Source organism: Nanorana parkeri, unplaced genomic scaffold (genome assembly GCF_000935625.1).
Source record: "Nanorana parkeri isolate BGI_ZX_2015 unplaced genomic scaffold, ASM93562v1 scaffold118, whole genome shotgun sequence".
Taxonomy (NCBI): domain Eukaryota; kingdom Metazoa; phylum Chordata; class Amphibia; order Anura; family Dicroglossidae; genus Nanorana; species Nanorana parkeri.
In genome coordinates, this window is record NW_017306386.1 from 71,860 (window position 1) to 97,034 (window position 25,175).

The 25,175-nt window shown below is 41.9% G+C and overlaps 1 protein-coding gene across 1 annotated transcript in view; it reads left to right on the top strand.

The window, feature by feature from the left end:
• The window catches only part of KSR1 (kinase suppressor of ras 1), a 143,990-nt gene that overhangs the window by 70,657 nt on the left and 48,158 nt on the right, over positions 1 to 25,175 (top strand). The window lies entirely within an intron of this gene.

Genomic DNA, 25,175 nt, shown 5'->3' on the forward strand with positions numbered 1-25,175 from the left:
CCCTTAATTTTACTTTTACTACTATTGGCCAAAAGTGCTGTTTCACCTTGATGAATTAATTAGGGCTACTATGCTTCTTTGACCAGTGACCAGATCAGATTGTAGAAAACCATTGAAAGCTGAAGTAAAATCTGCTGTGTCTGGTGGGCTCTTGCCATAATATGCAAGTACGCACAGCATACTTGACAAGTGTCCTCTCCTCCACCGCTGACCAATGTACGCTGTCAGTGCCGCTTTGTCTAGTGCCTTTGCCATATCTTCCACTGCTTCTTCTGGGTCCACGGTTCTGTCCAACTATTGGGCTGCCCGTGATGATGTAACTCCTGCACATGTGAAGTGGGAGTTGTATTGTCCTCGGCACCCGCCTTGATTTCCGGAACACTGCTGATCCTGGGAAGGGCCCGCGGTAGTACACTGTAGGGCACAAGCGCTGTACAGCAGGGAAGCCAATTCCTCAACATGGTAGCCAAGAAATTAGTATTCTCAGAAGGATAAGTCAGCCACATATTTCTCTCATGACATATTTCCTGTCGGGAGTAGCAAAAAGTTTCCCAGCACACTCACCAGCCAGCATGCAAAAAAACTTGTCTCACCGCTAAGGTTAAAAACTGAGGTTTAGATACACGTCTTCTGCAGAAAATGTGAAAGCCGCATCAAGGCACCTCTATATTGTGCAGTCCTAACTCTAAACTATGAAAGTCTCCATCTTGGAGCACATGTGGCAAAATATCAAATTGGGTGCAGGTCTGTCAGGAGGAAGCCCAGCCTCTCTTAAAGGCACAGATACGCACAAGGGACCCCACACATCACAACGGCAGCTGAGACCCCCCCATGTGTCACTGCACCAAATCAGTCAAGCAAAACAAATGGCAAGCGCACTCATCAATTTGTTTCCAGCTTTACAGCAAGGTGCACATGGAAGGCACACCATTAGGCCCCATTCACACTTGCATTTAGGGGCGCATTCAGTGGTGTTTATGCGAACAGCTAAAGGCAGGTAGCCCTATACAAAGCAATGAGAAGTTGACAGCACCCACAGCCCTTCGCATGCAATCGTACATACATTGTTTACTTGTGGATGATCGCCCCTAAATGCTTAAACGCTTTGGGTGAGGTTATGGGGTTTGGGAGAGGAGGGGCAGTGATGGCACTTTATTGTGACATCTCGTCTCTCTCTATATGGCCTCATTCATCCGGGGTGTTCCTCAATACAGTGTGAAGGACGCTAATGCATCCGGAGCTGGAGGAAGAAGCGTGGGGAAAGCTCATGTAACTCTTTGGAGATGCAAGAGCTGTGCACCCTCACATGCTTCTTTCTGTAGCTCTGAGTTTTTACAGCTGCACACAGAGGGTGTACAGCCTCAGATGCAGACATGATGGATCCAGGTCCGTGCACTGTCTGTGTGTGGGCGTCAAAACTGGGAGCTGTGGAAAGCAGCATGTGATGGTGCACAGCTCCTGTGGCTTAATAGAGTTAAAAAAGCTATCCGCATGCTTCTTCCTGCACTCTGGGCGCATGAAAAACCATCCCTACTGTTGTATGGGGCAACATGCTCTGTGTGATTGAGGCCTCAGCGTGTGTGTGTGTGTGTGTGTGTACGTACAGATGTATGTACAGTGGTACCTCGGTTCATGAGCGCCTCTGTTCACAAACAATTTGGTTCTCGATCAGGAAGTTCATGAAAATGTTGCCTCCGTACGCAAACTCTGCCTCGGGTGACGAACACGACCGCGGCCATCTTCCCCGTTCTGACACATGGTCGTGGCTTCCTGTACTCTAGATTGCTGTGGCAGACAGGGCTGTGGACACGTATTGTGAAGCTTTTTTGTGTGCTTTGTAGCACAGTACTGTACAGTATTACTGTATTCAATCCAGCATGGCTCCAGCATGGCTCCCAAGAAAGTGCAGAGCAAGCATGGTGGGAAAAAGAAAGCGCAGAGCATTAATGAAGGTGGCAAGAATGTGCACAGCGTTAATGAAGGTGACAAGAATGTGCAGAGCATTAATGACAAGAATGTGCAGAGCGCTATTGAAGGTGACAAGAATGTGCAGAGCATAAATGAAGGTGACAAGAATGTGCAGAGCGTAAATGAAGGTGACAAGAATGTGCAGAGCAAGAATGAAGGTGACAAGAATGTGCAGAGAATTAATGACGAGAATGTGCAGAGCGCTATTGAAGGTGACAAGAATGTGCAGAGCATAAATGAAGGTGACAATAATGTGCAGAGCGCTATTGAAGGTGACAAGAATGTGCAGAGCGCTATTGAAGGTGACAAGAATGGGCAGCGCATTATTGAAGGTGACAAGAATGTGCAGAGCGTTATTGAAGGTGACAAGAATGTGCAGAGCGTTATTGAAGGCGACAAGAATGTGCAGAGCGTTATTGAAGGTGACAAGAATGTGGTGGTAAAAAGAAACTTGTGGTTACATTTTTTTCTTTTCTTTCACATAACGGATTAACCGGATTTACATTGAACCCTATGGGAAAATGTGATTCGGTTTGCGACCAGAATCATGGAAACTATTAAGTTTGTGATCCGAGGTACCACTGTATATGTCTGTATGTGTACACACACACACACACTTACTTTATTTTATCAGATTCCATGGCAGGGTTGCCAGAGCTTCTCTCCTATTGCTCACTAAATAAATAAAGCCGGCAATTGTTATAGTAAATATTAGTTCAAAGAATCCTGATAACGTGCAGGAGATAAATATAACCTATGTACTACTGACCCCTAATGCATTTCGAGTGAGACTTTTAAAGCTCCACAGACACGTGCTTCTGATCAGCAGTTTACAATTCAAATGTATATGTTTTCAGTACCTCAGCTGTTGTTACATTCCTGCAATTATGTACTTACAAATATCTTGCTGCCGCATTTTAATATACTGACTTATTTCAAGTGAAGAGCAGTGAAATGGGAGCATGTATATGACATAATCTAGTCCTGCGCAAAGTGGGAAACACTAATTGTAATCCCATTATATATGGTGCATTATGATGTACTCTGTTTAGCTTACTGTGTTGTGTGATGTGAACACACTACCCTCTCCAAACAGCAGGTGGTAAGCTTGACACCCGCCCTGGTATTTATTTCTCATTTTAAAGCCCGTCCATTTTGCACAATTTCCTGCCTGATTTATAAATAGGCCACCACGGTGGAAAGCCCCAGAGCTGTCAGTCTCGCTCATGTCGCAAATAAAGCCATCGTCCTAATGTAAAAGTATGTGCTGATTTGCCTGATCCTGAGAGGCTCCTATATTTGACCAGTGACTCAGTGGCTTCCCTTCAGTCATTGTAATATCATAAAGCCCCTGTCTATAAACATCGAGGTCTCCAGCATACGCAGGAATGAGCTGGGCTCAGATTCTGCTGAGAGATTAGTCTGACAATAATGTACTGTTGTTGCACAAGGGAGCAGACAGAAATTCGGCTAGCATGGATCACAAGCGGCCAGTCACACTGAGGTGCTTGAAAGGATTGTTTTGTAGAGACGTTCCAGACAAGAAGGTATGTTGGGTATTTAGTGTGGCTGGTTCTCACGCCTGTCACCTGTTGGAAAGTGGAAAATTATGTTGTCCTTTTTTTTCCTTTTTACTAGGATGACAGTCAAGGACTGTTTGGTTGCCTAGTAATAGGATAAATACGTTTTTATACCTTTTTCTAGTAATAGGATACATATTTGTATACCTGTAATGACTTTTAGGATGACAGTCAAGTTTGGTTTACTAGTTCAGACTAAATAGGTTCATGCCTGTATTGGTTTTTAGGGTGACAGTCGAGTTTGCTTTACTAGTAATAGGCTTAATATGTTAATACCTGTGTTGATTTTTAGGAGGACAGACATGTATGGTTTACTAGGATTCGGCTAAATATATTTTATATGTGTGTGGATTTTTATTAGGGATGCACAGATACTTTTCGAGTACCAGTGCAGATACTTGGCATTTTCATGAGAACTACCAGGGTTGCAGCGGTTGCAGCTGGGATCTCGCTCTGGCACTCCACCACTGTCCTAAAATCATTAGTCTGTATTGTTTTAGAAAAACTTTCACATGACAATAAACAAAAATGTATCAGTACTCGTACTTGTAAGTACTCGGCAAGTACCAGTACTCGTACTCGCAAAACTGGTATCTGTGCATCCCTTTTATTTATATTTATAAAAACAAAATCGTACATTAAAACAGAAATGTACAAATCCCAGGAGCTCCGTGTGCGCCTTACAGATGACAGCTGCCTCCTAATTTTTCTCTAGTGTAGTCTTGGAGCTCATAAGTATCGGTACATGTACTCGTACTTGTACTGAGTACTGTACTTGGTATCTGTGCAACCCTAATTTTTAATGTGATAATCGGCAAACAAGTGTTGCAATGTCACCTGGTTGCATGACAATCTCACAGTTAAAATGGACCTTTACACTCAAAAATCTAATTCTACCAATGCATCCCTCTATGTATGATGAGTAATAATATCATAGACATGTCAGGTGTAAAATGCTATGATGCATCACATTTTACACTGTGAAGTGAGCATTCATGTCCTCCTTTTGAAAGGGCAAAATGACTTCAGTTTGGCAAAGCAATGCATACTGAGATTGCCTTGTCATCAGCAGAGCATTGCTGGGAAATCTCATCTCAGTGAAAGGCATTTTCCTCCCCTGAGATGATGTGCATAGTCACATGTCTAGTCACATGTGCCAGATTTTCAGGAAGTAATAGAATTAGTAATCTGCCCTTAGTAAACATGGCCAGTGTCAGAAGACTGGGGAAGAAAAGAGAAATAAGGGAGCTGCAGCCCTAATCCCCGGTTTCCTTTGTATTCTGGCAGCGGCCGGCCACTGTCAGAATACTCGAACAGTTCATACTAGGTATGCACCAATACTCGTACTCTCCCAAATGCTCTGATACTTACCCTCGGTACAGGAGCTTCTGATCAGAGGGAGATCTCATCTGACCAGCAGTGCTGCAAGGGAACATGGAGCCGGTTTCCTAGCCAAATACAATCTCAATACAAACTAGTAGTCCCATCACTGGAGCCATTTTTTAAAATTTATTTTATTGTTTATCCGATTAACCGATTAATCGAACTTAATAATCGGCTAACTAATCGATTTTGAAAATAATCGTTAGCTGCAGCTCTAATCGGTACTCTGTATCGGTACTCTCTATCGGCTAACCCTAAATATCGGTACTCGATAGCAAAAAGCCAGTATTGCTGCATCCCTAGTTCATATGAAGATTTTCTGTCTGGCTCCTTCAATCAGCTGATCGAGGAATGCCGTCCGAAAGGGTGCTGATAGCGGCACCCACTGTACAAATTTTGGCCAGTTCCTACCTAAAGTGAGGTCTGGCTGTGCAGGCGGGCGGTCAGTCAGTGTGATGTGCAGTGTGAGGTTCTATGAACAGGTGTCCTGCTGAATCAGAGCAAAACTGTATTTTTTCTGACAAGATTTTTTTTGTATGAAAAGGCTGAAAATGTACCAGTATGTGGCCAGCTTTAGCTTGCTGTACAATCTCTATAATTGCACACTGTATAACACACTTTGATTAAAATTGCAGAGCGGTAAGAAATGTGGGGTAATTTCACGGTGACATTACAATATTCAGTAGCCATGGTAGCAGTTACAGAGAGGAATGTGTGATTAGTCAGTAAGAAATGTCTTAATGCTGGCAGAGTGATGTATAGTGCGGAGTATGTCCGCTCTGCAGTCATGTGTGCAGCCAGCTCTGTATTTCAGATGAAGTGCTGGAGGCAGCACACAAGTATTCCTGACGCCTTTGCTTGTGCGAACTCGTCAGCCAGTGAACAGAATCAGTTTTCAGAATCCAGAGTTGGGAACGACTGCTCAAGCATTGTGTTTACTTCTTCAATCTTGCACATGTAGTTGTGGATAAGCACAGTTTTATTCATCCTAAAGGTAATTTTTGATCACAATGTATATGTTTTATGTTCTAGAAAGTCTCATGTATTCTTACCATTATGCATGGCACAGTTACTGTTGGATTTACTGCACTGAACTGATTTGCTGTATTAGGGAATGAAAAACTCGAGCTTTTGTAGCCTTGTCTTTGCATAGACCCAATGTGGCTGTCTGAGGATCTGAACTGTGTAAACCCTTATGTTTTATGACTTTTGGCTTTTTATCCATTAGTATTGTAAATCCATGCTAACATTACTCATTTCAAGAGATTAGTTCTTTATCAGTGGCCAGAAACATGGTTCATATCTATCTCTATCTCTCTCTCTCTCCCTCCCTCTCTCTCTCTCAATTCAATTCAAATAAGCTTTATTAGCACGACCAAATACATTTTAGCATTGCCAAAGCATATGGGGAGGTTATAGGGGGTCTCTCTCTCTCTCTCTCTCCTCTCTCCTCGCTCGATTCGCGCTCTCTGTCCTCTTCGCGCTCTCTGTCCTCTTCGCGCTCTCTGTCCTCTTCGCGCTCTCTGTCCTCCTCGCGCTCTCTGTCCTCCTCTCGCTCTCTGTCCTCCTCTCGCTCTCTCTTTCTCTCTCATATCTATCTATATCTCTAAATATACATACACACACCCAAAGTACGTGTAGAGGCACCCACAGGTCTTGTAGCTGAGATAGTCAAAACATCACCATTTTATTGTCAACATTTCGATGGCATTCAGTCCATCATATTTATTTATTTATTGTAAATTATATTTTTTAATATAGAATATGGCCTGTTCATTTTATACAAAACCAAAATAATATGCAAGATGAGTGCATCCCCACTGTCATGTCTTCTGTCTGCATGTTTTCTAGTGGCTCCAGGCTTTCCCACTTCTTGTTTTTAAGAAAGTGATCTGGCTTCACCTGTTTGAATAGTCAGGAACTCCCTGGCCCCCTCCCAATTATTTCAGATGCCATAATATGTTTATTGGCGATTTCATCTATCAAATTATGTGGCTTTATTTTGCAGCACGTTACCAGTTACTTGTCACTATGTCTATATTTTCAATGTCTTCTTTTTTTTATTTTTTTCCGAAAGCAAAGGCCTGCTGTAAAACATATCTACACCGATTGATTTAATAGCACATGCTTATGGCTTATTCATTTGGGAAATGCAGTTGTCACAGGGGATATTAATATCTGTCACTAGGTTGCCTTTATGTTGATTCACAGCTGCTCTGCTATGGATCAGACAAAGAAAACATTGGGGTAAAGCGAGACTTTTTCCCTTTTACCGGATTGCACATTTTTCTTATAGCATAATGTGTGTGTGTGTGTGCATGTGTGTGTATATATAATATGTGTGTCTGTTTATACATACATACAGACATACGTACGTACGTTCTATAAATGTTCACTGCTTTTCCCCCTTTACAGCACAGCTGAAATGGCTGTCATTCTTGTGCTTTGGTTTTAGAAGTTCAAGTTTGACTTTAAGGAATTTTGACTTTCATTTACAACATGTTTGATCCTGGTATGTAGCTTAGAATGACTGAGGGCTTATTCACAACTTATTTAAAATTTTTCTGCACATCGCACATGTAGGATATGGACAACGCACTTACTAAACAGTTGTTTTCTATGTGCCCTGGTAACACCATACATGTGCTGCGGTTTGCAAAAAATTGCAGCTTGACTGAGATGGTGTGAACAGGACCTAAAACCACAAAGAACTAGCTTTTTCACAAGCCAGCCAGCAATAGCAGCCTTCATATTTTGTTCTCATTATAGTTCAATTGTATTTTCGGCAGAGTTTAAACTTTAGAAATGATCTGTAACATAAAATGTGATTGTACCATCAGCACCCATCTTAGTATTTTATATTAAACTGTTTACATCAACTGGCCTGGTTTATCATAGTGTATTTCAGGGTTGGAAATCTCAAGAGCCAGGTAGCAAATTATTCTTAAAAATTAAGCTGGTGCCTAACTTTTGAGGTTTTCTCTAGTTGTAGTCAATGGAACAGGCTCCTACAAAAAAAAAAAATCCTGCTGGCTCCTGAATTCTGGAATCATTTGTCCAACCCTAGTTTAGTTATTGTATATAACGGTAAACTGCAAATTGTAGATGTGACACCAAAACCTGTAGTGCAACAACAAATTAATATGGCCCCTTTGACAACCAGAATTTATCAATAAAGCAGTGTCAGTCTCTCTTCTTCAAAAGCCGCCTATTGTAGATTTAGGATAAAAGCCCAATAAATTGCATTCCACTCTTAAAGACTTGCATTTTAATAAATCATTTGGGGTTTTTTTTTTCGTTTTTTAAAAACGAAATCTAGAACTGTTTGGCAGGATTATAAACTGAAGAAACAGGGTAATCCTATGTTTTTGATGTGACTGATGAAGGTGTTATTGCAAAGCTTTCCAAAAACCATACTAATGATCTTCACTATTATTAGTAGTATTATTAATAATGAGAATAGTATTTTGTGTGTTTTATATGGCCATCATTGCCTCATGATAGCAAGTGCCAAAAGGGTCGCAAGGGTTCTTTCTGCCCATGGCAACCAGATTTTCCTTTGCTCTCTATACTTTGGTTTTAAAAAAGAGAAGTGGTTACTCTTGGCAATTTTTGTTAATTACAAGGCATATTTTCTCATTTATTCTCATAGCTGACCAAGTCTTTTCATATGTGTAGAAATGTAAATATACGTACATTGAGGGCAATTCACTAAGGCTGGAGGTGACCAAATCTGGAGCATGGCAACCAATCAGCTTTGAGGTCTCATTTTCAAAACTTAACTGAACCAGCTGAAGATATATGCTGATTGGTTACCATACATCTGCTTCAGTTTTAGTATATACCCCATTGCATGGGCCTGATTTAGTACATTGAAGGGGTTGTCATATTGGATATCTTAAGTGTACATGACCTACTTCACCACACCTTACATTCTATATGCAAAGTTTGTATGTTCTCCCTATATATAGGTAGACAACTAGATGTAACCAGATATTCTGGTTATTGAACATGGGCACAAGTGGTATTGTTCTTATTGTTGTCGATATATACAACACCAGCATCTCCTACAATTCTGTATACAATGAGGATCATACAAATAACTTTACATATTCAAATTCTTGCTCAAATTTAACCATAACATAACATGCACAAATACTTTATACACTAGAAATACAGAGTCTGACAAAAGGAGCTTGCGGTTTAAAAGCAGGTGAACTAGAAATGGTACAAAAGTAATTGCAATGTAGTTAAATTGGACCTTCCATGCAAATTGGAGAGAGGAGATATGACAGATGGGACTGACATGAGGGTAGACAAGTGAGTAGTGGACTAATGTGATGCACCACTGCAGGTAGGTAGTGTAGAGGTAGGTCACTATATAATCTAAGTGATCCAGTTCAGTTATGATTTTTTTGTTCTGTAGGTAAGTGTTGAAAATAAAATGGGGTAGCGTAGAAGGAGCAGATGAAGGCAGCAGATGAATAAAGCCTCCTCTCCTGAGTACAGGAAATGTTGTTCTCTATGATTCTATCCCATCTGTTACACAAAGCAGAAACGAGGAAAGTCGTATTCTTTTATAGTCCTATTCTTTTCCAACTCGATTCGCAGAGTTTGGAATCTTAATAAATGAAATCTGTGTAATGGAAGCTATACAAATATGAATGTTGAAATAGAAAGTGAACATTGCCACAATGTCTTAAAGCTGAACTCTAGGCAGTAAAAAATCTTTGTCCAAAGTTATGTACTCATAATTATAAAATATATATTTTTTAAAATAAATGAGTACCCATAGCCTCCTGTAATCCCTTCTAAAGCAAGCAGCACTACTATGGCAGAGGGGACGAGCAGCCTTGGAAGCCAATTGGGTAGAGTTAGAGGAGGTATGTCTTCAAAAATAGGTTTGGGTTTTTTTAATGTAATGCTTTGCAAATGGGAAAATTTTACAGATAAAAATAGGCTGAAAAAGTAGAAACTGGAGTATACACAGATGTTTCTGGGGGCTCTAGCAGTACACCGAGAAAGAAGGTACAGCATGCATAAAGAGTAGCTGTCCCTATTCCCAATTTAAATAGGTAATTAGTAGTTAATTTTATATACATCAACCTTTGACACATTTAAAGTTAAAATCCAAACAATTTTTGTTTGCTTTTACTTCTCTTTTGGGTCACAACAGTATATTTACTAATGTCCTCCTGTGACCAAAAGTCCGCATATAGCAGGCTTAAAGTGACATTAAACCCTCAGATTTTTTAACATAAACCAATACTGTAATGTGTGCCTTACTGTAATCCATGGTTGTTTCCCTTCTTTTTCCTGCTCTTCCTTTTTAAATCCTCATGTCTTCTCATGCTTGGGAAAAACTTCCCTTTTCAGCTCAGGGCCTCTTCCTGTAGTGCTGGCTCAGGTTTCAAGCCCATACAAACCTATACACAGACACCGTGTATCCATTCCTGAGACAAGGCAGTCTGCTGCAAAACAGAAGTTCTCCCCTAGCATGAGAACAGATACAGATTTAAAAGGAAGAGCAGCTAAGAGAAGGGAAACAACCATGGATTACAGTAAGGCACACATTACAGTATTGGTTTATGTTAAAAAATCTGAGGGTTTAATGTCACTTTAAGCCTGGTATATGGTGACAATGCAGAGTTGCGCTGGAGTCAGGAAGGATCCCAAGCAATATTGTTGGGATTCAGCTGGCTGCCTGATTGACAGCTGGCTCTGCTTCTCTAGAGCCAGAACCAGCTGTGACCGCCCCCTCCCTCCCTGTCCCTCAAATGAGCCCTGGGGTAACGGGTAGGAATCCTTGCGGAGAACAGTGACTGACCGTTATCACTCTCTACAGGGAGAAGTAAACGTGAGCTGAAGCTGAATGACAGGGGTTACATGATCACGCAGTATATACAAATGGCATGTGACCGCTTCAGTGTCCCACATCAGCTCTAAGTATTGGGAAGAGTATACTTCTTTAAACCTATCCCTGGGTAAAAAAAAAACTTCCCTTGCAGTGGGGCTTCAAGGTTTTCAAGGGTTAACGTTTTGTCTAGGGGTGTGGTGTAAATCACTTTTACTAATTTGATCCCTGCTCCCCCAGTAGTCAGCACTGGCCTCTCTGCCCTCTGGCTTTTGGACTGGTAGCCCCACTGCAAGGGTTTTCTTTATCTTGAGAATGGCTTTAACATACCATGGATGAGGCATATTGTATAAGACATTATCCAAATCGTATGTCTGTGGGACAGATTAGACTATTCAGTGTACACAGGTACACAAAATGTGTTTTTGGTACATTTATCCTTGTCTACGTAGTGCCTCCCTGTAGTGTAACATGAAGGATGATGGTGATAATCATATACAAAGGTCTTTACAGGAGGTTCCAGGCAAGATGTCTATAAGCATTTCTTTTGAGCCATTATTTCCCATCAGTGTGTCACAAGCTCTGCCTCCTTCTTTGTGATGGTGCCGCTCCTGAAATTCAGTCACCGCTTTAATTCACCCAGCACACTGGCTCCTCTGCAAGCTGCCTTTGAGACGGTTCCTTTATATAATTGTAGGCCAACAGTACTGTACAGCATTTTACAGTACATTGAGGCACTATATAAATAGGTGTAACTGTGCAAAATAATATGTGAATGGTAGAATTGTAAAGAAATATACCATAGAGTATCTTTTATAGCTTGTAGAGTACTAAAATGAAGGTCTGTAGGAATTATTCTATGCCGTTTTTATCTTTTTTACAGCCCTTTTTATTAGATAATCCACAGATTAGGTACACGATGAAAAAAGGATTAAGCAATGGCAGCCAATCTTTTCACTTACGCATGGGATAACTCCCTTTGTTGAATGTATTAATACTTTGTTGCAGAAAGATAAAATTATATGTCATTTTTTTTCTTTGTTTTTGATGAAGCTATGATTTTAGGCTTTGTTGTAAAAGAAATGGACTTCCAGGATAATTCAAATGTGGCCTTACATGCTAGGAGAATTGAAATCATGTCAAGGTTTGTTTGCACAGTCATGTGCTTGTTTTCTTTGCCCAAGTAATAGAGCTTATGGAGGGTGGAAAACCTCACTAAAGCTGGCCATACACTGCTTGAATTTTCATGCTGATTTTTGTGCAGTGTATGGCCTCCTCAGAACCCCCACACTTTGAGTCAATTTTTCCATATGAATTTTGTAGAAGTAGGCAGTCCAAAAATTCTCGGCCCAACAATGATTGCTACCAATCAGCTGCAGTCCCTGTTCAGGTATTCTGACTGCAGCACACCTTTCGCTATCAGAAAACAGTAGCCTGGTGGGGAAAAATCTAGCACTTTTCGAGAAAAAAATGACTAGTGTATGACCAGCTTAAAGAAGAATTTCGGGAGAATAAAACTTAACCCTTGCAGTGCGGGGTTGCTCCACTATTGTTAAGTACACATTTTTGTCTAGGGTCTAAGATGACAAAGATATACTCATCCAAACCTCAGTCCCACCTGGCTTCTAGACCATCCCTGCAGCCCCTCTCCCTCTCCGCTCTGGTGATGGATATCCGTACACAAGGGGTAGCCCTACTGCAAGGGTTAAGTTTTAATCTTCTTTAAGTGCCATTCCTTGCCATTCTAATTGGATGACTGGAGTATTCTCTGCTACTCCTGTGTTTTGAAATCCTGAGCTTTTAGATGTGCATGCTATAATATTATTATTATTATTATTATTATTATTATTCAGTGTTAAGCTTCAACAGTTGTAACTCTTTCCATTAGCTGCTGTCTATTTTACAGCTTTGCCTTGCGACTTATGTACACAGACATTTGTTTCTGTCCTTACTGCTGTCCTTTCTAAACAACTGAAAGGGAATGTAAAAGCAGCTTGATGCAGCTTAGGAGTTTAGAGGTACCTGTGAATGAACTCAGAGTTTCTGATGCACTTTAAAAGCAAGCTAAATGCAATGAAAAGCATGCTGCATTTCCCATGTGCATAAGCCCTTACAAACATAAAGTGCAGTCAGTTTAATGCTTGGGATGTGAGAGAAGGAAACATAGGCAGTCTAGGGCTGCTACTGCATAGATAGGCCTCTGGCAAATCCAAGCAGCATCTTTGACTGGTGATAAGAAAATTTTATAGAAGAAAATGTTAGAACTAACAGCATGTTTTATATTAAAAATACTTTATTGCACATGAATATTTTGTGTTTTTCAAATACAGCCAGCAGGTGGAGCTTTAGGCTCCTTTTTTACACATTTTCCAATGACTCCTTGGCCACTTTGAATCCTATGTCGAAGGTAATCTCTCTACTGAATATTTACTTGTATAACAAATATTAAGAATATTTAAAAAAAGTAGAATTCACACACTTGATCAAAATGTGCTGCAGTGCCTGCATTTACTTGCATTGCTGCATGCTGTTTGACAGCTCTATTTAAAACAAATAAAGCCCTGTAACACACCTTAACGCACAAACATTTAGGACATGCTGCATTTTTTCCACTGCACGTATGTTCTAGTGATGCGTTGGGTGTCATTCAAAATTAATGGCACTCCAGCGCACCAATTCGTGGATGCGTTTGTTGCTGTGTGTTGCGGTAATGCGTGCAATTTACTGCATGCTACTACAGTTCGCTGTTATTAACTAGCCCTTATTTAGTTTCCCTTTTTGCTAGAAACACAGTTGTATTCTTTTATGCCCTCATTAAACGCATCATTTACACATTTAAAGTCCTTGTAGGAAATCAGTATTACACACTTTTTTTTTTTTTTTTTTTTTAGTAACTGTTGGAATGTTCCTAAACAAGTAAAGTTTACAGTTACTGCTAAATCTGGTCTGCAGAATGGTTGGGAAGGATTTTAGACCGTTCCTGGTTACTGTTCTTACTGTTTATGTATATTGATGTTCCTGGAATTCTTCACATGAACAACTTTCTTTAGGTCATGGCACAGCATCTCAGTCAGGTTGAGGGCTTGACTTCAGAACATTATTTTCTGCTTCTTCTTTGCTCCTGTGTTGTGGATCAATCGTTTAAATTTACTAAGCTGATCTGTTTTAGTTGTTTTTTGTTTAAACATTTTATATTTTCATCTTTGTACATATGTGCCAAAACAATACATAACATGGATAATCTGCACTGGTTATTTTTACTGCATTTGTTTTATCCCATAATAATTATCTCATGAAAACATTTAATTCCCTGGAATCTTTTACCCTTATTCCCTGCTAGTTCTTGTCACCTTCCTTCGCCCTGGACCCCCGGTCTATAAAGTCCATCACAAAGTTCATCTATAACAGTCAATTGGGAACGCACACTGGTCATGCAGCTCTTCTGAGATCTGGGGTGATCCAAAATGGTACAGAGTAAACACACGCAAACATGGTGCAGGTGTCATTTTAAAATGGTAGTTTTAAGGAGTGAAAAACAATATCTCATATACAGCAAGGTTAAGGATAACTGGCTTTTCTGAAGTATCCAAGATGCAGCCTTGAGGATGGAGAAAGGGGTAGAGCCTTGAAATAGGTTACCTAGTAAACTTTTTTTTTTTTTTTTTCTGAGGTCATCCTGGTTGCTGTGGATGCTACATGTGTCTAAAGCAGGTCCAGTGAGTAAAGCAGGTCCAGTGAGCAGACAATGGCTGCAGAACAACACAGAGTTCGACAGCCAAGGAAGGTTTTTGTGGGTCATCTTTAATGCCACACCTTACTTACATGACCATCCAATTTAGGAGAACACTAAGGCCTTGTTCACACCAAATGCAGAGCAGATCTGCTCAGGTTTCTGCACACGCAGTGCAGTGGGTTGTGCCGCGATTTTTGCCGCGTTTTTGATGCGTTCCGGGTTGTTTTTGGTAAAAAAAAAATATTTCGTTTTTAGTTTAACATGGGCTTTCAGTGTCTTTTCAAGCATTTGCATGCGTTTTTGATGCATTTGCATGCGTTCTAGAGCAGGGCTTGCTGCAGTTTTTTCACCTGCTCTGGAACTGCATGCTGCGATGTGAACTGGAGCAAAATATACCTTGGAATACATTGTACGCAGTTTTGATCTGGTCTGCAACTGCTCTGCTCTTCACCTGCTCCGCGCTTGGTGTGAACAAGGCCTAAATCAGGGGCCTTAGTAGAAAATGTAAACACTATAACTCCCAGCATTTATTAATACCAGCCTCTATCAAAAGTTTGTGGATCCTTTTTTTGGTTTCTCCCAGGCTTAGCTGATGCTGTCGCGTGCCATGGGGGCCAGGCAGCAGGTTCAGAAGACTTGTATGATCTCTCTTGCTCCTAGGTCATTAAGGTGGTTATGATCTAATCTGCTTTCGGTTATTTATACCTTATAAACAAACCACTATTCTGTTCTACTAATTGCACAAAAGGAAGGCATACCAAGTGAATAGAAGAATTAGTGTTCTTAGAGCTGTAGTGGTGTCAGAGGGCTTAGAGGCTGAGCATGTCAGGCATTTGGCTTGTACTGCACCAGTAAGACTAATTAGAGTGACACTTATTATTCTTTCTGGAGAATGGTGCCTACAAGCACTGTACTCTGAATGCAAACTTAGCTGGCACATTTACCAGATTACAGAGCTGCAATTGGTCATGAATAGACCAAATGAAAATATGTTTTGTGTTATGGCCCACATTTTGGACACATGATCTAGAGAAAGTTGACCACATTTTCAAAATGAAATCTACTGACCTACTGATAGCCCATTAATGACATTGGGACAGGGGTGGAGTAGGGAAGGGGCTAATAGTAGAGTGTTTGTGCCAGTCAGAATTATGGGCATGGTCAAATTGGGCATTAGGAGGGATTTAAGGGGTTATAGTTAAATAAAACCTGAGCCTATGCTACTCAGAGAGAGAGAGAGAGAGTGCATAACACACAGAGTGCAGATATCAGGAGTAACTAACATAGCGGTCAGGAGTACTTAACGCAGAGTGCAGGGGTCAGCAGTAACACTTAGAGGTCCAGAGTAAATAACACACAGAGTGTAGGGGACAGGAGTAAGTAATGCACAGAGTGCCCCTTTTTTAGAAAAAAAAAATGTCCTCCTAGTGCCAATTCAGCCCCCCCATATCTCCATGACAAAACCACCACCAGTACAAATTCCCCCCTCCTTCCCTCAATTGTGCTCAGAAGACCCTGGCATTTGAATGCATTGCATCCCCTAGTCTCGACGCCATGACAGCTCACGTTTTTTTTTCTTCTGTTTGTCACCTATGCTAAGTGAGGTGAGTATTTGGGGCTAAATACGCAAGAAATACATATATGGGAGATGTTTTACCTTCCAAATGATTTGTATTGCTCCATCTGGCAGGGCAAAAGACCCGATTTTCTGTTTTCTATACTGCAGTTATGTAATACCCTTCTCAATACTTACCCCCTAAGCCCCCCCTCGATTTGGACAGTGGAAAAGCAGCACATTGATCAGCATAGCTCTTTGTCACTCTGCTCTCAACTCCTATCAGCATGTCCCTTGTTAGAACATGAACTTGGCGACTCTTTGTTCTGCTTCTCCCACTTGCCGTCTGAGCCCCGATCTAGAGGACTGCAAGGGACTGATGCCAATTTAAAGTCAAGTACTTATTCTACTTGCATTTACAAATAAACTGCTCAAAAAAAATTAAAGGGACACTTTGAAAACACATCAGATCTAAATGGGGAAAAATATCATGCTGGATATCTACTGTATACTGGACTGGGTAATGTGTTAGGTATGAAAGGATGACACATTGTTTGATGGAAATTAAAAATGATCAACCTACAGAGGGCTAAATTCAAAGTGAACAAATGATGCGGCAGGCTAGTAAATTGTGCTGAAATTGCATTGCAGCAACTCAAAATGGTACTCAGTGTGTATGGCCCCCACATGCTTGTATGGATGCCTGACAACGTCGGGGCATGCTCCCTAATGAGACGACGGATGGTGTCCTGGGGTATCTCCTCCCAGATCTGAACCAGCGCATCACTGGGCTCCTGAACAGACTAAGATGCAACCTGGCGGCGTTGGATGGACCAAGACATAATGTCCCAGAGGTGCTCTATTGGATTCAGGTCAGGCAAGCGTGGGGGCCATTCAATGGTATCAACTCCTTCATCCTCAAGGTACTGGCTGCATACTCTTGCCACATGAGGCCGGGCATTGTCGTGCACCAGGAGGAACCAAGGGCCCACTGCACCAGTGTAAGGTCTGACAATGGGTCCAAGGATTTCATCCTGATACCTAATGGCAGTCAGGGTGCCATTGTCTAGCCTGTAGAGGTCTGTGCGTCCCTCCATGGATATACCTCCCCAGACCATCACTGACCCACCACCAAACCGGTCATGCTGAACAATGTTAGAGGCAGCATAACGTTCTCCACGACTTCTCCAGACCCTTTCGCGTCTGTCACGTGCTCAGGGTGAACCTGCTCTCATCTGTGAAAAGCACAGGGCACCAGTGGCAGATCTGCGAATTCTGGTGTTGAAATGCCAATGGACCTCCATGCTGCCGGGCAGTGAGCACAGGGCCCACTAGAGGACGTCAGGACGTCGGGCCCTCAGGCCGCCCTCCATGAAGTCTGTTTCTGATTGTTTGGTCAGAGACATTCACACCAGTGGCCTGCTGGAGGTCATTTTGTAGGGCTCTGGCAGTGCACAAAGGAGCAGATACCGGTCCTTGTGATAGAGGAGTTGGCATCCTGTGCAACCTCAATAGGGTCCAGGTATCGCCTCATGCTACTAGTAGTGACACTGACTAGCCAAATGCAAAGCTAGTGAACAGTCAGAAAAGATGAGTAGGGAAAAAAATATCAGTGGTCTCCACCTGTAAAACAATTCTTGTTTTGGAGGTCGTCTCATTGTTGCCCATCTAGTGCACCTGTTGTTAATTCCATTAACACCAAAGCAGCTGAAACTGATTAACAACCCCCCTCTGCTACTAAACTGACCTGATCAATATCCCAGGAGTTTCATTGACTTGATGTTATACTCTGATTAAAAAGTGTTCCTTCAATTTTTTTTTAGTAGTGTACATTGCAAATACATATATTCATGTTTTAGTAAGCTGCGTTCATTTGTCTCTTAAAGGAGAACTATGGGGTCAGGGCTTTTCCCCATAGTTCTCCTTAGGGTAACGGGAGGACACAAACTAGCGTCCTCCCGTCACCCTAGGCTCAGTATACCGCGAGCTACAGCTCGCGGTATACTGAGACGCCGCAGCGGATCCCGACATCGATGTCGAGATCAGCCCAGCTGCGTGAGTGACAGCTGGCTCTGCCTATCTAGAGGCAGAGCCAGCTGTACCTTCCCCCGTCCGTTCCGCCAGTCAGCGCTGGCGGAGCGGGGAGAGGGGAATCCAGCCCCTCCCCTGTCACGGCAGAGAGCCGTGACAGGATCAAGAAGTGAGCGAACCCGGTATGTGTTCGCTCACCTCCCGATCTACTGAGCCGACCTGTGACAGTCTCATTGTCACAGGTCGGCTAGAACTATGAGGTGAGTGAAAAGCACTCACCTCATAGTTCTCCTTTTAATAGCTCTCTGGAGTTCAGCTTTAAACAAAGGTTATTATGTGCAGATATACATGGAAGGACAATAATTATTCCCTGTATTAATGTAATAATAGCCTGGACTTTTGAGACCGTTTCCACTTTCAAATAGGTTGGCTGGTAAATCTATTGTAGTGAGTGTGTGTTTTTAAAATATATAAATTTGTCATCTTTTTATTATGTGAATTTTAATGAAAATCCTCAATGAAAATGCAAATAATTCTTATGTAATCTAATGACTGTTTTGAGTTCTTCCTTTTAACACTATACATGTACCGAGAAATTAGTAACATTCTCCCAACTGTTTCAGAGATCTGCCTACACATTTGGCTGCTGCTTGTCATATTCAGACCTCATTGTTTAGATGCCAGATTTCTTGTTTTTTTGGCAAAAACATTCCTCTTTGCAAATGTTCTTTTTTTCCAAAACTTTTCTGCTGAAGATGGTTTGTTTCTTTGAAATGCAGAACATTGCTCCCTTACCTCTTCTCCCAGTCAAGCTGCTGCATCAGATCATTGATCTTTCTTACTCTTTCAGCAGACAACGGCCCCATATGATAAGCATCTGGCCTGCTAGTGTGTCCAAGTTATAGAGGGAATGCTAGTGCTTTCTGCGCTATTAAAGGGTATATACCGTTTCTATCCTGGCAAGCATTGCAGGATGCACATGGATGTTGAAGCTCCAACATATCCGGTTTATGCATGGGGCACTAGACCCAGAACTCCAACTGACTGTCCTGCCAACCTCACAAGGGGGTGGCAGTGGCACTCTAGTCAAGTGATTAGTGCGTGGTGGGGTCCAATGATCTGAATGACAGGTAGTCTATAGGCCAGACAAAGCTTGCACAGTTACAGAATTATAAATTAATGTAAATTATTTCCATCATCCTTGAAAATAGTAACTAATTTCATGTTACTTGTTTTTCAAGCTGTGCACATGTTGAAATCTGCAAGCTTCTGTACCTACAATCCGTTCCAGTTTGTGTTAAAATCAGCTTATCGGGGGTTATTCATTTAGTTGTAGAAGGCAGCCGAGTGAATAACCGAGCCGAAGTTAAGTGAACATGTTTGGCTGAGCCGAAGTGAAGAAGCTGTTCGACTCAGCCGATCCAACATCTGGATCGGCTGATCCGAACCTCCAGCAGTTCACTTGCTACTGTTTGCCCCTACTCTCATAGGGGCCGAACGGCAGTGAGTGGATAACGAATGGCATTCGGCTTTGTTATTCTGCTCGCTACCTCAGAGGTAGCGAGCAGAATAAAAAAAAAAAAAAAATGAAACCAAGAAAAAAATACCCTGCAAGGGGTCCCCCTACCGATCCATACCAGACCCTTTAGTTATGGTAGGAATGTTAGGAGGGACCCCCCCTAAAAAAGGAAAACAAAAGTGGGGTCCCCCCCCTAAAATTCCCAACCATACCCTTAATCCGAGCACAGGCCTGGCAGGAAAGGGGGGGGGGAGCAAGCCCCCCCCCCCCCACCATACCAGGCCACATGCCCTTGGCACTGGGAGGGTGCTTTTCCAGGGACCCCTATAATGACCTATAATACATAGTTACATAGTATTTGAGGTTGAATAAAGACATAAGTCCATCAAGTCCAACGTGTGTGTGTGTGTGTGTGTGTGTGTGTGTATATAGGTCCCTGAGTGTTCTCATTCTTAAGAGTACCTGTACCCTTGTACATTACGATCAAAAAGCTTCTTGAATGATTCCAGACTATTTGCGGAAATCACTGCTTGAGGCAGCGAGTTCCAGACCCTAACCGCGCGAACTGAGAAGAACCCCCTTCGCCCCTTGTGTTTTGAATTTTTTTTCTACCAGTTTTAGGTGGTGGCCTCTTTCTTTTGATAGGAAATAACGCATGGAGTTCATGTTTCCCTGGATGATGCTATGACGATCTGGCTCAAATGTCTATTCATGATTGCAACTCCCTCCTCAGTGGCCTACCTTTTACACCTTTTACACAGGCTATCCCCCCTTCAGTCTATCGTGAGTGCAGCTGCTAGACTCATTCACCTAACCAATCGCTCAGTGTCTGCAACTACTCTCTGCCAATGCCTGCACTGGCTTCCAATAGCCCAAAGGATAAAATTCAAAATATTAACAACCACTTACAAAGCCATCCACAACTCTGCCGCTGGCTATATCTCAAACCTGGTCTCAAAGTATCACCCTAACCGTCCCCTGCGCTCTTCAAAAGACCTTCTGCTTTCCAGCTCCCTCGTCAACTCCTCCCATGCTCGCCTCCAGGACTTTACTAGAGTCTCCCCCTTCCTATGCAACTCTTTACCCCAACCTGTCCTTCCATCTCCCACTCTGACTGCCTTTAGGCGATTCCTTAAGACTCACCCCTTCAGGGAAGCCTATCCCACCGCAAACTAACCACTGAACTATCCCTTTCTCAAACAATTCATCCCCATACAGCTACCTCCTCATGTATCACTTGCCCCTCCCTTTTAGATTGTAAGCCCTCACTGGCAAGGCCCTCCTTACCATCTTGTCTTGAATTGTATTGTGATAGTAATGTCTTTCTTAAATTGTAAAGCGCTGCGCAAACTGTTGGCGCTATATAAATCCTGTATAATAATAATAATAATAACACACCGGTGAGCCTGCTTAGATCAGTCAACAGACTATTTGGCAATGTGAAAACCAACTTGAAAGACGAATGGGACATGTCTTAACTAAGTTAAGTACCACAATTTATACCCTTGCTGGGGCCAGTGGCTTTGACATATGTTTGATTCACTTTTGTGAGCCGTACCATATCAGGTTTGGCTCTAAGTTGGAACAATGACTGCTCACTGTCATATCCATGTGGGTGTATGTTACATGAAACTGCAGTTACAGTCATCATTGCCTGGCCCTTCGCATACATCAGGTTGTGAGCCGCTTTTTCACCTGGTGCTTTGAATCACGCTTGCATCTATTTCTACTTGGCTGCAGCTTGCTCAAATTTGGAGTACAGTTTTGTTTTAAAGTGAGATGTCACCGAAACAATAATTCCTTTGTCAATCATGCTCAAATCAGACTGCCTTTAATCATGCTTGATCGATCTTCCTAATGACATACAGTATTTCCAATCAATTTGACTGAAAAACAAACCGCATGTGTGTTCATTTCATTATTTAGCCAGGCAAATTATTGATTATTTTGATTGATTGATTTTTCTACATAATCATGTGCACCTAATAACATTTATAATATCATGCTGGATATACATTGATGGGTTTTAGTAAATTGGTTTTTAATATTTTTGATAAAATATATTTTTTATGTAATTGTGTGTTGTATTAATTCCCAAGGAGTATATCGCTATGAGGGTTTCTCCTTTTTCTTGTTATAATATGCTATATTTGGGTTTAATACCCCTTGGGAATATTCAGAAAATTTGAATAGGTAGGTATTTTCATTTTGAAAGAATTTTGATTACTTTGGTTTCCCCATTTGAAGGGGGAAAACCCCCCCCCCCCTCAACATTTTCAACATTTGATTTTGCCGCCACCTGTCATATGGGCCGGCCAAATAAATCAAAACAAATGGGTGGAGTCAGCTGTGGTGTCACGGTTGGCTCTGCCCAGTTGTTGTCATTCAGTGACGGCCCAGTGTCCTCAAATGACATTTGCGGGGAGAAATGTCTGCTTTGGCAGACTGTTCTTACCCACTTCAGCTGTGACTTTGGCAGCACATGCGTTCGGCTCGGCTGAGTTGTTCGGCTGCCTTCAGCTGCTGTACAGGCTATTGTGAATAGCCCGTACAGCATCCCTTTGGTTTGTCTGAACCGGAGGGCTCCAGCGTCGGAATTGAGCCAAAGGATTAGCCAATGCTTCAGCTCAATCCTTCGTCTCCTTGGTGAAATAACCTTCATTATGTTCCTTTGTTGCAGCAAGGATCCTGCACAATTACTCACCATCTCCATGTTGTGTGACCAAAAAGGGGACAGTAGCTTAATTTGACTGACTATTAGGGATAAATTTGGAGTTTGTGCAAACCCAGTTCACCTGAGTTCACCCAAGCCCACTCAAAACTGTGACTGCCACCCCTCTCCTGGCCCCCTCCCAGTAAATACCTGGTTGATTCTGTCATTTCCCTGGGCTTCCTTATTCAGAGTAGCAACACTACTGCAGCCGATCCTCCATCTTCTGCATTGCTACTCTGTGTGCTAGCTCTAGTTCTTCCCTGTTTAATAGCCATGCATCTTCTCTTTTCTCTTCTGGAAGCTGCCCCATGTGACACTTCATCACCTTGCAAGGTGGCTCCAGCAGGGTGAATAATAGAACCTCCTTCTCGCCAGCTAGCTCCCTCATGCATATTCGCATGTCAGCACCAATACCAGCGTTCACGTGCATACATCAGTGTACAGCGTTTTCATTCTTTCGATACAGAAAAATGCAGCAGCTTGGGCTCCTGGAAATATAGGCATATTTTATGTTGTATGCCTGTATTTGTACCCACGTGCATGACACTGCAAACACATTTGGCATACAGTATTTAGGAAACAGAATTTGACACTGACCTTTTCTGCTGAGTACTGCAACACCTCTCATAGTTGCTGAAAGGTTAAGGGTTTTTATATGTGTCAAAAATCCAGCGTAATATAACTAGTTAGTACTCTGTCGCCAAGCTTAATATAATGTGCAACATCGTGTATACAGTGCAGGGATCAAGGTTATAATGTACAACATAATGAATGCATTGTAGGGGTCAGGAATATAATGTACAACCTAACATATACAGTACAGGGGTCATGAGTATAATGTACAACTTTGCATATTCAGTGCAGGGGTCAGAAATATAACATAAAAGTTGGCATTTTATAATATGCACACCCCCACCACACACAAGCACAGAACATGCCACAGGATCTGCACATGAATGAGATGTTTGATCTGCTTATGAATTAGGTGTGGGCACAATGTAACAGGTCAGGCATGCTGGAAGGAGGTTGTGAGAGTCTTGGCAAGCCTCACGCTGACATCCTGGGACATAGAAGTTGCAGGATAAATGCATAAAAAAACACAATGGTCCTGGCCTATCCAGGACCTTTGGCAAGTATGGAACTGATTTATAAAAACTATAAAAAGGTAAATGAGCACTGATTCCCATATTAACCTATGCAACTCCCTTACATATAGGTTGAAGGTTACGGCTAGGATGCTTAAATCTAGTTTCTTCTGATCTGTTATTTATATGTTGGCGCCAGTGTGCTTTGTTCAGGACTAAAATAATGATGTGATTTGAGTCCGATCTGCTGTTTTTATAATTCAGTTTCACAAGGCCCTCACCTATCCACATCGTAGCCAGAAACACTGGGCATATTGTTTGTATCCCTATAGCTATAGGTTAGCACAATTCTGAGGAACTCAAAGCTTTCCAGCACCGCCTGGGTACCAGTAAGGTGATGAGGGGTTTAGGATGTAAGGTTTATTTGGAACTGACCTGCCCTCCAAGGCTGTCACAATTTTCCTAAATATGTGTGTGGACTCCAGGGTCACAGTCACTGTACTATTTTTACTTGAGATTCACCGTTTCTAAATGAAGGCACTGATCAGCTTTGAAAATAAAGAAGTGCTAGTCTTAAATTAACATATTTATAGTTATAGAGCGGGAGGGCTTTATTTATTTGAACTTTCTGTTGCATCAATTTCAGTAGGCAAGGGGGGTAAACTACCCATTTATCTGTTCAATTAAGCAGGGGAGATAACCTAACCTGTCAGTAGCAGAGGCAGGTAAGTTGCCCATAACTCCCCATTTACAATAGTAATTGATCATACATATTATCATTATTAGAATAATATCAATTTGTATGAATACATTTCCTTTTAGCTTCATAAACATGATTTGCAAGTTGTGTTTTTGTTAATTCACCATTTATAGTTGATGTATGCAGCCCCTGGCACGACTGCAGTTAGAGATTTGGAAATTCCTGGTAGAAAACAGTTGAGACCAATCCAGGGGTCGAGCAACATGCGAACAAGTCGGAGGAGTTGCACAGCTGCTGTCTAGTAGTTCTCCTAGGCAAAAATAGCCAGGCATTGTAAACAAGTATGATGGGCAGAAGGGAGCAGCCTTCCACCCACAGCAAACGAGCGCCTGTCTGCGAAAACCTGACTCCATTTGTTGCTGTGCATTTCTATTTATTCTTCTCTGTATCTGTGCAAAGAAGATGGCACTCCCCAGTATTTTTTCCATTGTAAAGGACAGTAAGAATGATTACCTTAGCTTCTAGTCCAGCATTATCTAACGGCTCACAAACAAAGCAAATACCTATACATACATGTGTAGAGCTAGTAAACTCATGACAATGCTTTGTGAAGTCTTCTAGGAATGGAAACATGCCATAATCTGCAAAGGTATTATAACCCTCGAATACAGATTTTATGGATCTATGTTCAATACAGATGCACTCTATTTTATTTCTTACTACTTTATTACTCCAATTAATTCAGTACAATAATCACACCAACTAGTCTTCCCACTTCATCCACCGATGACAGGGCGTCCACTGGGGGCAGACAGCTCACATCCAAGACAGAGGTGTCTCTATCACATCTAAACACAAACAGGAGCAGAGCTCCATGTCGTCGTAAAAAACATTTTATTTGGCTCTAGTATGATCAAATATGACAGGTGCTCACAATTTAGAAAGACCACTAAGCTTGTCTAGCCACAGTAAAACCATACTGAATGCCCAGGCATAGTTTGTATCATCTTCCGATCTTCTGGCCTCGGCCTGCGGTGTAAATTAAGAAAGGCTG